Consider the following 13,771-nt stretch of genomic DNA (forward strand, 5'->3'; position numbering starts at 1 on the left):
CGGGAGTGAGCGGCAGCGGTGGAGACAGAGAGGAAGAGTCGGCGGGGTAACGAAAGGGCGAGAGCGAGCCGAGGGATAAGCCGGGGGAGGTGAAAAGAGGAAGGCAACGGGAGAGGAGCGGGCAAAACAGAGCAAAAGAGAGAGAGAGAGAGAGAGAGAGAGAGAGAGAGAGAGAGAGAGAGAGAGAGATGAAACACAGGGGAACAGCGACCCGACCCGACCGACCGGTAGCCCAGCCAGCACACGTATATCTTGCTCTGCTACTCCGATTCTTCGAGGTTCTCATTGATGAGCTCTCCTGTGCCTTCGCGGAAGTTCCGATGATCGCGTGCGAGAAACTCTTTAAAAATAGCTACGATTACCCGGCTCGGATTTACGGACACGAAAACGATGGTACGATTCATTAAGCGAAGCGATAACGTAAGTAAAAAAAAGATTTGCTCAGGATTTTTCCACAATATCGATTTCCGAGGAAAATTATTTTTTGGCAGCGTAACATCTCATTTTCTCAGATTTTATTTTATGTAGAATGATTACAAAATATATACGCGATAATATATATTTTATATATATATATATATATATATATATATTTTATCTGCGCTGATGATTGTGTCACAAAATTAAATTTATCACATCGCTTAACTGCGCGATTATTAGTAGCATAATTAGAATCGCGTTTTATTGAAAAATTTGTTGAAAAACTTTCTCTCTTCGGTATATTTGGCCGGTTCGCAGACTCAGATAGCGGAGTAAATTTATCAAAGTACCTACGTAAAGCGCAAAGAGCATGGCGCGTTCATAATTTCTGTAAAATCCATAATTATCTCGAGCGACAGAATTATTTCGAGGAGCATGCGGAGCACTGGGCAGCGAGCACTGGGGGGAATCGATTATCGCACGCATCATGGATGCGAAGGTGCGCTTCGAGGTCATCGATTGAGCGATTTTTACAGGTCGTCGATCGACGACGGTGTGCATAGGAGAATATGATAGGGAGAGATAGGTTGAGAGCCAGAGTATGTAGAGCAGATGCTGCGCTCCGGCCATGGCAGTGGCGGCGGGGTGTATGATTTTTCACCGCCGACAGCTCCTCCTTCGAGAACCGCGCGCACATTCTACTTCTCCCCTTCTTCTTCGGGGCCTCACCCCCGTCGCCTTTCCTCCCCGGGGCTCCTTCATCCTTCACTCTTCGTTCCTCACGTCCGACTGGCGCGCGCCTCGTCTCGCTCGCTCTCGCTCGCACGACTCGCCGAACGTGTACTCGCCGCGGACACGCCACTGGACACCAGTTGCACGATCTTAGATTTGCCGATCTCCCGCGTCCACCGAGTACACCGAGTACACATCGAGATGCAGGGAGATGCATGCGTCCGAACGGGCAGGATGCGCAGGGCGCGTCCGCGAGCCACTCCCGCAGTCGCGTGTGAGGCTCGCGATGAGCGCGCGCGTACGCACGCGAACGATAACGCAAACGCTTTTCAAACGCATTGGTACAATGCGTACATCGAAACATTTAGGGAACTAACGAAACACACTTGCAAAACACACTTGTCAAAACAATATAAATATAAAAAAATATAAATATAAAACAATATAAATAACGACAAAAGGATATGTATGTATTTGTTTTAATATATATCGAGGAAATTGAGAATCTCGGTACGAGGAAATATGAAACTGCATGTTCACATAATGAAGAAACATCGCGGCATCAGGATAAACATCAGGAAAAATTGAATGTCTCTGAAGTAAAAATTATTTCTGCTTTTTTTATCACTTTAAATATATAAATATCTCTCTGTTAAAATTGATTAATTAACGATGTTATAGAGAGAATTAATTAATGAACGTAATAATTACATTTCGAGTATAATCAAACGTATAATTAGCTTTATATATTATTATAAATATAATATACTATTTATAAATACAATAATATATAAGGTAAAATAATTTTTTATAAAGAAAATTGATGTTACTTTAATACGCATGAAAATCATAAGCAATTTTTTTTTCGTAAACAAATAGTAATAAGAAAGGAGTTGTTTTTAATTATAGAAATTTTGATTTTTTTTTTAAACGCTCTTCTTTATTGCAATTAGTATCATTCCAACTCAAGTGCTTCTCGTAGATCATCGTAAGCAGCACATGAAACACACAGACAGACACGTCAGACAGATGCGTCGCATCGAGCACCAGCTTAAATACGGCTTCGCGTGTCACGTCACGGCCGGAATGTAACGAGCATTTTTTCCGCCGTGTTTTTTTGCACGATGTTGACGGAGAAGTGGGAATGCGACCTCTCTCTTTCTTTCTCGCAATTTCGTGCTTAACTACCGGTATATTCCACCGGTATTAAATCACTCACACTCCTCACAAAATATGTGCATCCAATTTACAGCTCGCATCCCTCGAATTCTCGATTCGAATATTTACGCGTATTTGACTAGTTTGGGCCGCGATCCGATTCATGTTCAAAGTGCTATTGACGTCATTCTATTTATTGTTCATTACATGTAAAACAAGACTAAAATGACGCCAATAATACTTTGAACGTGAATCGGACCGCGGTTTTGATAATGCATTTACCGGTTTTTCGAAAAAAAGAATTTACGCTTTAAAAATATAAAGCCATAATGTACCCATGGACGCTAAGATTGTCATACATTGTATCATGTTACAAATTTATATAAAATGAACAAATTTGTATAAAATTTATATAATTTATATGTATATATAAAATTTATAACTTATATGAATAATTTAAATAAGAAAACTATGAGATTCATAGAAATTGATTAACAAGCTTGTAATGTTGTTAGCCAAAATTAAAATTATATATCCCTTTTAATAAATTGATAATTAATTTAACAATATCAATTACAACAATTTCCTACAGAACATCTTATAGTGAAAAATATCATTTTAGTCAAATACTAATTATTTTTTAATAAAATTTTCTATTGGCTATAATGAAGTGATTATGTAACATTATAATTTAACTAATCAATAAAAGTAAAAGTTCAATAATGTTAGTCAATAATATCTCATGTTCATAACGTCCTTCTGCAAGAAATATTTTGAGATCAGATGAAAACTTTTAAAGAAAGAAATGATAAGTAATTGATTCAACATCAAAGAGTCAAACACAAAGAGTCAACACAAATAGTCAAACAGTCAGAGACACAACATATCTAGATGAGGTGATTAAACTCAGCATTCGACAAGTTAAACAGAGATAATTTTATTTTTTGACCATCATCATCAAAGTCTATCATTCTATTCCAAAGCGTGATAAATGGAATAGATAAATAGAAGAAATCCATGTTTCGTGTCGTTAGAATTCCAGCTTGTCGCGAATAACTTGCTCTTCATTCCGCCTCGTAATTCATACGTTCATTTTGGAATCGGAATTACTACTTTGTTGCGCGCGCGGGGCACATCTTCCATAAATAAAATTAATACCACGTCATGCGGACGTCATGCATTGCCATCGGACGTGCGTTTCCGTTGAAAACAGATCGCGCGCGCGCGTACCATCCCTATAGTTGGATCATCAAGCGCAAGGAAATATCTTGTTCTGTGAATTATGATATTATTATGTATATTTCAGAGACCTTTATGCAGCGGTAAATAGGCGTGGACGGTGCGCGCATACCGCTCGTCTCCTTCCCCTTTTCACCTATCGTCTCCGATCGGCATCGCGACGGTGCGGCCGGAATCGCGATTACCGTCATCGGAAATCACACCCCTGGCACCTGCGCCCGGCGCATGGAAAGAGGGCGAGGCGTGAATGCAACTAATTGGCATTGCCGTCGTGCCGCAGTGGCTCGAGGGATAAAGCATGGCTTCGAAATGGCTGCGAAATTTCCATCTATAGCGCTCGTAAAGTACAGAGACCGGGGACCGAACGAGAGACGAAGACGGAGACGAGAGGAGGATGAAAGAACGAGGGAAAGGAGGGGTGGTGCTCAGGGCCGCGGGAGGCGTCCTGTCGTGGATGCAGGGGAAGGATGCATCGCAATTACGCAAATTGCGGCTCTGTTCTCGCCCGCTTCGGGCTCACCGCCTGCGGAAGAAGAGCGTCATGACGGGCGGCGGCGGAGGCCCGGTCGTCCTCCTCCGGTGGCGCAGGACGGTGTCCCGGAGAAGAGATTCCCGGTACGTTTACGTGCGTGCAGGCCGCACGGTATGTTCCGCGGACGCGCTCGATTACCTTCGTTTCACTCCGCGGCGCGGCGGTTTGAATGGATAGCATCGGACGCGCCGTGTCGTCGGATGCTGCGAGCGGCGGTCGAGCGACGAACCCTTGTCGCCGTTCATGACGGAACGAGGACGTTCGCCGGAGTAATTGGTAGAGAGTATCTCGTTTTTTAGCGATACTCGCGTGTCTTTATCGGCCGCGGTAAAATTGCGTGAATATATATCAACAAGTGAATAGTCACGATAGAGAAAGAGAGAGAGAGAGAGAGAGAGAGAGAGAGAGAGAAATAAATTGCTATCTCTCACGTAGGAAAAATCTTTAGAGTCTAGCACATAAAGAATTAATTGGAAAAATGTGCAATTCCCATACGGCACAAATATATTGCTGCAACATTTGTGTCGTGTGGGATATATCGAGTTCAGAAAAATTTAAATAATCTTTCTCAGGATAATAATTATCATAAAACTCAATTTTTTCGAATATTAAAAAAATTTCTATGAACTCTTTCATTCAACGTTCAATGCATATCGATAAAAAAAATATAATTTTTCGATATTTTAGATTTTTTTTTTTTCGTACAAAGAATAAATATATTTCAAACTTAATCTGGTACAGTACATTTTATATACAAGAGGTAGTTATTCATTATGAGATTGCATCAGCCCTTGCGAGTAATTGATGCACGCTCGCCGAGATCGCGAGTGGCAAGCGGTTTGAATAGTCGGTACGAAAAACGAGTTTGTCGTCTGAAGTCTCGGACGAGCTACCGTTCCGGGGAAGAGGCATCCGGGACAAGTCACCATGGAGGTGGCGCGTCTGGCATGGCATCTCACTGGCGGAACGAGAGGAATCGAACCGATGAGAAATGCCGGTTATATCGGGAAACTGGTCGGGGCTCGCGTCCGTACGAGGACAAGCGCGTGGCTTATTAGCGCTGATCAGCTTCGCGATAAATTTATGTGTTATTCTGAGATATATATATATATATATATATATATATATATATATATATATATGTACGTGCATCACACGCAGCAGCGCGAACGCCAAAAAAAGCGCGCCGTTATTCAGGACGCGCGGCGTTCCATTCCGCGATCCTAACTATGTGCGCGGACGTTTTTGCCGTGCGCGCGATTGCACGCCGACAGTATCCCTAATAGAAAGCGACAGAGGATCCATTAGCTTTCATTGATACCATTGCGGGTAATCGTAACGAAGATGTAAGTCTCCCTCCCGAAGCGGCGCCTGTGTGCGGGATATAAGAAGATCACGAGTCAAAAGAATCTAGGCAAATTATTTATGCAAGTAATCTCGTAGTTATTATATTACAATATTATAATATTGTAATAATTTAAAATACTGTGAAAATTAATTATATGTTCATTTTGTAAGCGGATATCATTGTGAGGATGGTGCATTTTGATAGTGTGTGTGTATCTATTATATATGTTGTATCGAACTATTGCGAATAAGAAAGTTACAAGTAAGAATATTTTATTTGAAAGTATTTTCTTTGAAATATTTAAAACCGTACTAAAGATATAATTATAAAGGTATAGTTATGCAAATAATTTTCTTCATGTCACACTCAACGTTCGTAATACGAGGAAGGCATATACATAAACACGATACAAATCGGTAGAATTTATCTAAATTTCATATTTAATTAAAAATGTATGACATCAAAAAAGAAATACTGCGAAACATGCGTCTATAGTGTCTAGCTTTATTAAGTAGCTTTTATTATCACGTTAAAATATCTTGAAAATAAGTAAAAGAGAAATTATCGGAAATTTATAAAATAACTTTGCAAATGTTGTTATCAAGCATTCTATGCTACACACGGAATTGTGAAACATGAAATGAAAACATACAACATTTTATATAATTTTTTTAAGCAAGAATATTAATTTTTCGATTCGATTTATTCGCAAATACTAACTGCATATCTCCATTACATCTTCCAGGACGTAACTTTGAATATCGTGAATTAATTTTCGATTCGCCACGGATATTTCTCTAATAGTAATACTGATCCCTTCACATTGCGAGCTTGATGCAATATGAAATCAATGCTCTACTTGATTCGCGCATCAAGGCGACGTCCGTATGTGATTCGCTTTACTCATTTCTCTCTTCAGCGAATTGTCGATGGATCTGTCACAGCGGTCGGACGAGCCGTAGTGTTTTATCATTTTCTCGAGATAGGTCTGTAGCTTTTATAACTTGAGCGAATCGTTCCGATTCTAAGTTTAGTGGAGTACACGAGCGCGTTAGCCTCCGTGTAATTTTGCTCGGCTCTCTCGATAAAACCTCGTAAATTCTCAACTTCGTTACGCGACGAACCTGCACGCTTCCAGGATATAAAGTTCTTACTCACCCGGCTCGGCAGGTTTTGCGTCGTCATTCGTTGGTATTCGCCCGTTCGTAGGATCGAGATAGCGCATGCCGCTCCGATGCAGCCGCTCTATCTTGGATTTTTATGCTAATCCTCTAACGCGCAGCTCTCCCGTGTTATGTCCGCGTGCACCTGTTGAGCACATGTCGTACATTGCACACGTATCGTTTTTTTCTTTCGCGTCGATAGCCGACGTTATAGAGCGCGATTATAGAGCGGGAGACAAAAAATTCTGCAATCTGGCCGACGATCTCTGATGGTACCAGTAGCAAGAGCGCTTTTAAGCGCCACATCGAGTCGCGCGCGACGTGCAGCGATTCGTGAAGAAATGTATTAACGGCCGAAGCCATAACAGCGTTTATTTCTCTATCGGCGGCGTCGGTCCTCGCGAAAGAGCCCGATAGAGAAATGGCGGAAACTTGCACGGCGGAAGCCGATAATTAGCAAATCGGCTCCTGAGAGGCGAGAGAGAAAGAGCTAGAGAGGGAGAATGGGAGCGCGTACCCCAGCGGCCGGCGGTAATCGCCATAATTTATGCCCGGACGGGTACTCAAGGGAGGACCCGAGGGAGGCTCGTTGAGATAGGGCAGGAGCGTAAAAAAGGCATACGGCGAAAATGTCGCCCAATTAACGGGTGAATTGGAGCGACCGAGGTCGAGCCTCGCCGCGCGCGAAGGTGCGTACGCGCGTGTATGCGTGTTTTACGCGCGCGCGCGCGCGCGCTCACGTGTATCAACATCCGCGTGGAGGAAGCCGGCTGAAAGCCCTCGAAGAGGAGGAAGCTTAACGAGTCTCCTCGCTCGCGCGCGAGCAAAAGCCGCCGCCGCCGCCGCCGCCGCCGCCGCGTCATTAGCGCGGGAGCGAACGGGCGAGCAAGTCAGCTTAAATATCGCGAGCGTTCAGCTGAACGAGGCGCGGCGGAGAGGCGCGCCTTCTCTTTTGAACCACTCGAGCCACTTTTACGATTTTATTATTGGCTCTTACGCTCGCGATATTTATGCGACGCCGCGCGATATTTTCCACGGCGCAACGCGTCGACTTTAATGGTGGCCGCCTTATCCCAGAGAGGACGGTCATTTACCGTCGCGAGTCTGACGCGTGATGCACTAACAACGCACTTCGAACGCGCGCGACTTAATTAGGGAGGCCGGCGAGAAGATTTTCGTGTTGCGAGATCTTATGTTCCGCCGATGTGAACGTGTTTGTGAAAAATAGGCGTTTGCTCAAAGCAACGGAACGCCCGCGACTTGCGGGAATACGTGCGCTTCGCTCGGCGAATTAATGAACGGAACTGTTTAACATCATATTTAATTAATACAATTAAAACAGCAACTGACCGAGATGAGTTATATGTAATCGCTGGAAGCGAACAGATTTTTCTAATAATCTCGTATGTATATCAAATGCTTCTTAATTATGGACGGACGATCGATAAAACGATAGTGTACACCGATGGATTTTCGAAGTATCCATCGATCAAACAAGAATCCCTCATCAGCGCTCATAATCTCCCACGCTTATCGGATGTTAATGAGCCTAATGAATGTAACCCGAGCTGACTTGGTAACATTGACATTGAGATAAAGCGATCTACGTATTTCGCTATGTCGTACTAATTAATATTTATTATGCATCTTTCCTGAGGTATCTTCAAAACCTGCTTGACGACGCAAAACTTATCGTATTTTCGTTTAAAAAAGGAGTGCTTCAGGAGTGCGATTTGGTAATAAACACACGATATCTCGTATTTAAGTAAGTGAAAATTGGTATTGCGCAAATTGATGAAGGATGAATGTCATCATGTTACGTTCATTTAAAATTAATATTTATATTTGAGATATACTTATCTAATCAAAACCAGTAAGTTATACTATTATTTTTCTATTTTATACAGCTAAGTGATTCGAGCGATGAGAAACAAGATTTTTAAAAATCAATCTGTTTTTCTTGGATTGAGTCATGAATAGGGTTGCCATATAAACATTTTGAAAACTAAAACTTACAGACCAAAAATTTCGGATATTTGTAATACCGAGCACATACAAAAATGCATGTATATAATAGTTATCAGTTTTTCAAGTTTTGAACAAATCTTCAGGTAGTCTTTTTATATTCTAATAATCTTCTTTTAATATGAAAAAGATAATCGCAGTAGTTACAATGTTATTTCTTCAGTTTTCAGCGGAGGTTACATATTTTAATGACTTTTTTCTAGAGAAAACAATATGATTTTTAGAAAAAAGTGAGAGTCATTAAGGCAGCGATTTAAAATATGATAATATAGAGTGGTGCGGAAGAAATCAAAGCAATCAAAGCAAAAAATATATATATATATATATATATATATTTAGAAAATTTCCTAAATGTTCATAATTATTTCGGATAACGTTTCGGATAATGTTTTCGAAATCCCTCTGGACGTCCTCGAATGCCCTAAGAAAGAGGACAGTGTCCAAGGAAAAAAGTACGAATGCTAATCTTCGTGAATCGTTTCTATCGATCAGAGAATTTAATATATCTTTCTATCCTACGGAACGCGAATCCTCATCAGTTAGGAAGTCATTTCTGCCACCATTACGCATGGTTACCCATAGCTATGCCACCACCACCACCACCACCACCACCATCACCATCACGACCATCACCATCACCATCATCATCACCACCACCACCACCACCACCACCACCAGCATCACTGTACTATCACCGCGCGATTAATCACCGCCTCTTTCCACCATCGTCCTCTTATCCCGTAGTTTGATACGCCTTATAACTACTGCGATACACCAGCGGCGGACCCGTTTTTATTCGCCGTGCTCCGCGTTCCTGACACGACAATCGGTATTAACCAGTAATTCAGATCTCAGCTAACGGCCCATAATTCGCGCTCGCGCACGCGATGCCAAGATCGAATCATGGATATTTGACGATTTCCTCGGCGTCTCACTGGCGACGAGCTCGAGAAGTCGCTTTCAAAGATGTTTCCGATCCTCCTTCCGAGAGAATCATATTTTGCAGAGATCAGCAGTTACACCGTGACTGCGATCAGCTGACACCTTGGGCATAAACATCTTATCGCCGTTATCCGTGATGCTCGCGCGTATTCCTATGTGCATCATAATTCTTTACTACGTATAAATTTTCTAAATAAGAGTTAGATTAATTCAATTGAAACGAAATTTACCTTCAATTTCAATCGACGAAGAATTAATTATACGTATTGTGCAACGGAGGATAATGATTTATATGCAATCTATTTTTTATATAAATATATATATATATATATATATTTTCATTCTCTTGTTGCTTTATGCGAAACATTAATTGTGATAATTTGAACTTGTATGGAGAAATCATTTATTGCAGTCAGACAATCATTGATATATTCGATTATCGGAGGTTATTTCCCTTGGGATTGTACATAGTAGTAATCGATGAAGGAGAACCGTGAGAATAATGATTCTTTTATCTTTCGCCTCGGTAAGAAGTTTTAATCGATAAGCCGGCTATCATTCGAAGGTAACGATCGTTGACATATCGAAATTAATAATATCCTTGTTAGAATTATTGTAATGCGATAACGATAATTTACGTATGTCTGGAGTAATGAAGGAAAATATTTCTGTGATTACAAAAATATTTGAAGACTGTTGTTAATATTTTTAAATAAGTTTAACAAGGGACTTTATTAGAATAATGAAATGGAACGTTTGTGTCTTTAATTTCTTAATTATGATTTTGTGAAATACTGAAATAGTGTTGCGCGTAAATTAGAAATTAGAAATTATATAATTGAGAAAATTTAATGAGTATTAAAGCTGACAGTGGTATACAATAATTTTATTACTAAATTCGTTACGATTTCTTAATTGAATTCTATAATTAGCTACGTTTGTAATTAGCAAAACAGCAAACGCACGTTTGGATAACATTGCGGGCAATAGTGCGAGATGAAATAATGAGTGTGCGTTCTAATAACAAGAGAATAATTACACAGTGATTACTTTCTATCTCCATTTGATACCTAGTAATTCTTGAATATTCTTCGAAGGAAGTGAAGGGAAATGTATTTAAATGTATTTAAATTGGATTAGGTTAGAGCTTAAGATAAATGAGATTATCTATCTGTTCAAAAAGATCTATTGAGTTAAAACAAAAAATATTAATCGATCAGGATTTGAACAAATCTACACTGAACAGGAAAATAGACAACTTTATGAAACAAATATATCTTATATCGTATGTTTTATTCAATATACTTTAGTATAATACAATAAGAATCGATCATGTTAGGATCGATCAAGTTGATCGGAAATAATCGCTGAAGATAATTGATGAAAGCAAAAGGCTGCGCAGAGCAACATAACGCAAGGTATGAGCAAGTCGGAGATATCACGACACGGTAAGCGTGGGTTTGTCCGCACGCTTGACCTCGTAACGTAACTACCATCGTTAGGAAAAGTACGTTTCGCAAGCATTCGAGACGCGCAGTGCGAAATCAAATTTGATCCGAGACTCCGAGACCAGCACGCATCGACGATGGTCATATAAACTTCGAAGACGCGGCGATGCAGATAACGTAAACAAACGCGTACCGGACGAGAGTGTGTCCGTCGTGACACACCGCGTCGAAATTCGGTCGCGACGACGCGACGACCGGGAGTTCGAATTACAGGGCGTCCGTTTTCGGTCGCGCGCGCTCGCCGCGTCCTCGCGGTGACCGGCGACGAGGTCGCCGGCGGGAGCCGACGCCGAGGACGCGACACGCGCCAATCCGGGCGCGCCTTTTGTTTACACGCGCGACCCGTCGCGACGCGTCGCGTTGCGTTGCGTTGCGTTGCGTTGCGTCGCGCCGCGTCAGCGCGGACATGTCGATGATCGGTCGCGGTGCGCGGTCACGTGCGTGCGTCGCGCGAACGCTCTTATCCACGCGCACCTTCGAAATCGCGATCCGCCGCCGCCGTCGGCGCGCCGTGGCTCTCGCATACGCGGCCGCCAGTACGATCTCGCGCGTGCAACCGCGACAATCGCTGTCTCGTACACGCTGCGTTTGTCATTTCCGACGACGACGACGGTAGGAAACGGAACACGATTCCGGACAACTCGCGTATTTCCGTCGTACAGGCGTGCGCGAACGCGCGCGCGCGCGCGCACGCACACACACACACGGAAGTCGCGCGCTTCGCGCGCGAGTGCATCCTGCGTCCCGTGGATCCGGCGCCCCGCTACCACGGATCACGTGGTTCCGCGCTCGGTAGCTGTGCAACGACTTGTGTGCGAAACGGTTGGAGCATCGAACGGATCGATAGGGGTGACGATCGCGCGAAATGGCGCGCAGCGGCACGTCATTCGACGAGCTCTGACGCCGATCGTCCGTGGAACGACGACGACGTCTGCATCGACGTCGATTCGGTGAGCGATTCGGTTGCAAAATTTTAATACGCGTAATTATAATTGGCGCATTGATTCATCATTCGTACTATCGCTATCTCACGCCATAGCGTGACTTTGCCTGGCATCATTGAGAGATCGCGGAAAAATTGATGAACGAGTATTGTATTTATCGCGGGCTTTATTTACCTTTGCGTATTTACCGCCGAAATTTCATTATACGTTATTGTTCGCCATTGTATTCAATGTTAATCACAAAAGGGTAAACAAGAATTAAAAAATGTAAACGTTTTATAATAATCGTATCATATAATAATTTAAATGGATTATCTATGAAAACGTTTTATTATTTCAATATCTATTAAATCTTAAGTTTGCTTAAGTGATATTATTAAATAATAATAATTTATATTTATATTTATAATTCTTTATCTCATTCCAAATTGATTTTATTACTCTTGATGGTCACTTTTATTTACGTAGTTTGAGGAATGCCGCACGTTTTTCTCGCGGAATATAACTAACTCGTAACTTCATAAAATCTTGAGTTTCAAGATTAGCCGAGCATTGACTCTTCTATGGAAACCACGTGTTAATTCGTCGCGTCACATTTTTTTTACTGCATTCTCTGCGAATACGGAACGCGGCGTTTGTCGATGCTATTTTTAACCCTTTCACATCACACATTTTCGTCAGGCACCGTAAATGCGAAATGCATCCCGATTGGGGATTGCGAGAATTGTCAGAAGGAGGAAGCATGTTAAATATTTCAGTATTACGCGTATCTCGCACGCGTAGTCTCTCCTTGAGTTTCTATGTAGAAGTGCAGAGACGGCGGCCACCGGAAGTACAGACTGCTGATAGCGGAACTCGTGCTGAAATAGAGACTGTAAGCGCGAAGTACAGTCTTTCGAAAAAGTTTATCTCTTTACAATTGAACTTTGATCAAGTGGATCGAAATCGAAATTCGATTGATTTCTGTTACTATATGATATTCTCGTTATTTACTGTCAGATGTTTTATGGACGTTTGAAATGCACAATTTACACACGCTACATTTTACTCAAGTTCAATTACTATTTTAAATTATTCGAATATTTCTTGTAATATTTTATGCTCGTTATGAATCAGGAAGAGTATATATTTAAGTTTTCCCTGTACATTTGAGTAAATATATTTTTCACTTGCATACGTTTGAAAAAAAGAGGAAACGATGAACAGGAAAATGTTGCATCGAAATCATGCTCACGGCTAACACCTCTCCTTAGACATGAGATATTATAATTACATGTTATGTTCTTAAGACGCGAAAGTACCTACACTTTGTTTCGCTCTTTATCACAAACGGGTTTAATACTAACGCGATAGAAACGCTTGCGCGATGTAACTTGAACGTCAATCGTAACCGCAAATGACGGAGTCTTGTCATCCGCCATTAAAAATATCGCAGTATGATTACGTATTGCGTATATGCTCGCGCGTACAAGATGAATAGACACAGATGAAAAGAAAATGTAGCCGAACGCAACTTTATCTCGCGGGTTTTTGAGGGAGCTATCACGTTTGACAGAGATGAATCGCGTCATTAGACTTTAAAGTGTTAAAATTGACACTTTATATTGTAATGCTCCGCGGAATTGTCACTTCATCAAAATGAATACACGTGGGACCAATCAGGACTTCACATTGGATCGAAACTATCCTATGAGTCTCGTATTAATGGCCGCCGTGTATTTATCGATCGTTAATATTTAAAAATATGAGAATATGTGATT

The 13,771-nt window shown here is 41.6% G+C and overlaps 1 long non-coding RNA gene across 1 annotated transcript; it reads left to right on the forward strand.

The window, feature by feature from the left end:
• Positions 1-97: 97 nt before the first annotated feature.
• LOC148936693 (uncharacterized) lies at positions 98-5,901 on the forward strand. The gene is made up of 2 exons (XR_016139359.1): positions 98-420; positions 3,617-5,901. It is a non-coding gene; the product is annotated as an uncharacterized LOC148936693 (long non-coding RNA).
• The last annotated feature ends 7,870 nt before the right edge of the window (positions 5,902-13,771 follow it).

The sequence above is a fragment of the Pogonomyrmex barbatus genome, unplaced genomic scaffold, assembly GCF_055798465.1.
Source record: "Pogonomyrmex barbatus isolate J1 unplaced genomic scaffold, ASM5579846v1 scaffold2, whole genome shotgun sequence".
Taxonomy (NCBI): Eukaryota; Metazoa; Arthropoda; class Insecta; order Hymenoptera; family Formicidae; genus Pogonomyrmex; species Pogonomyrmex barbatus.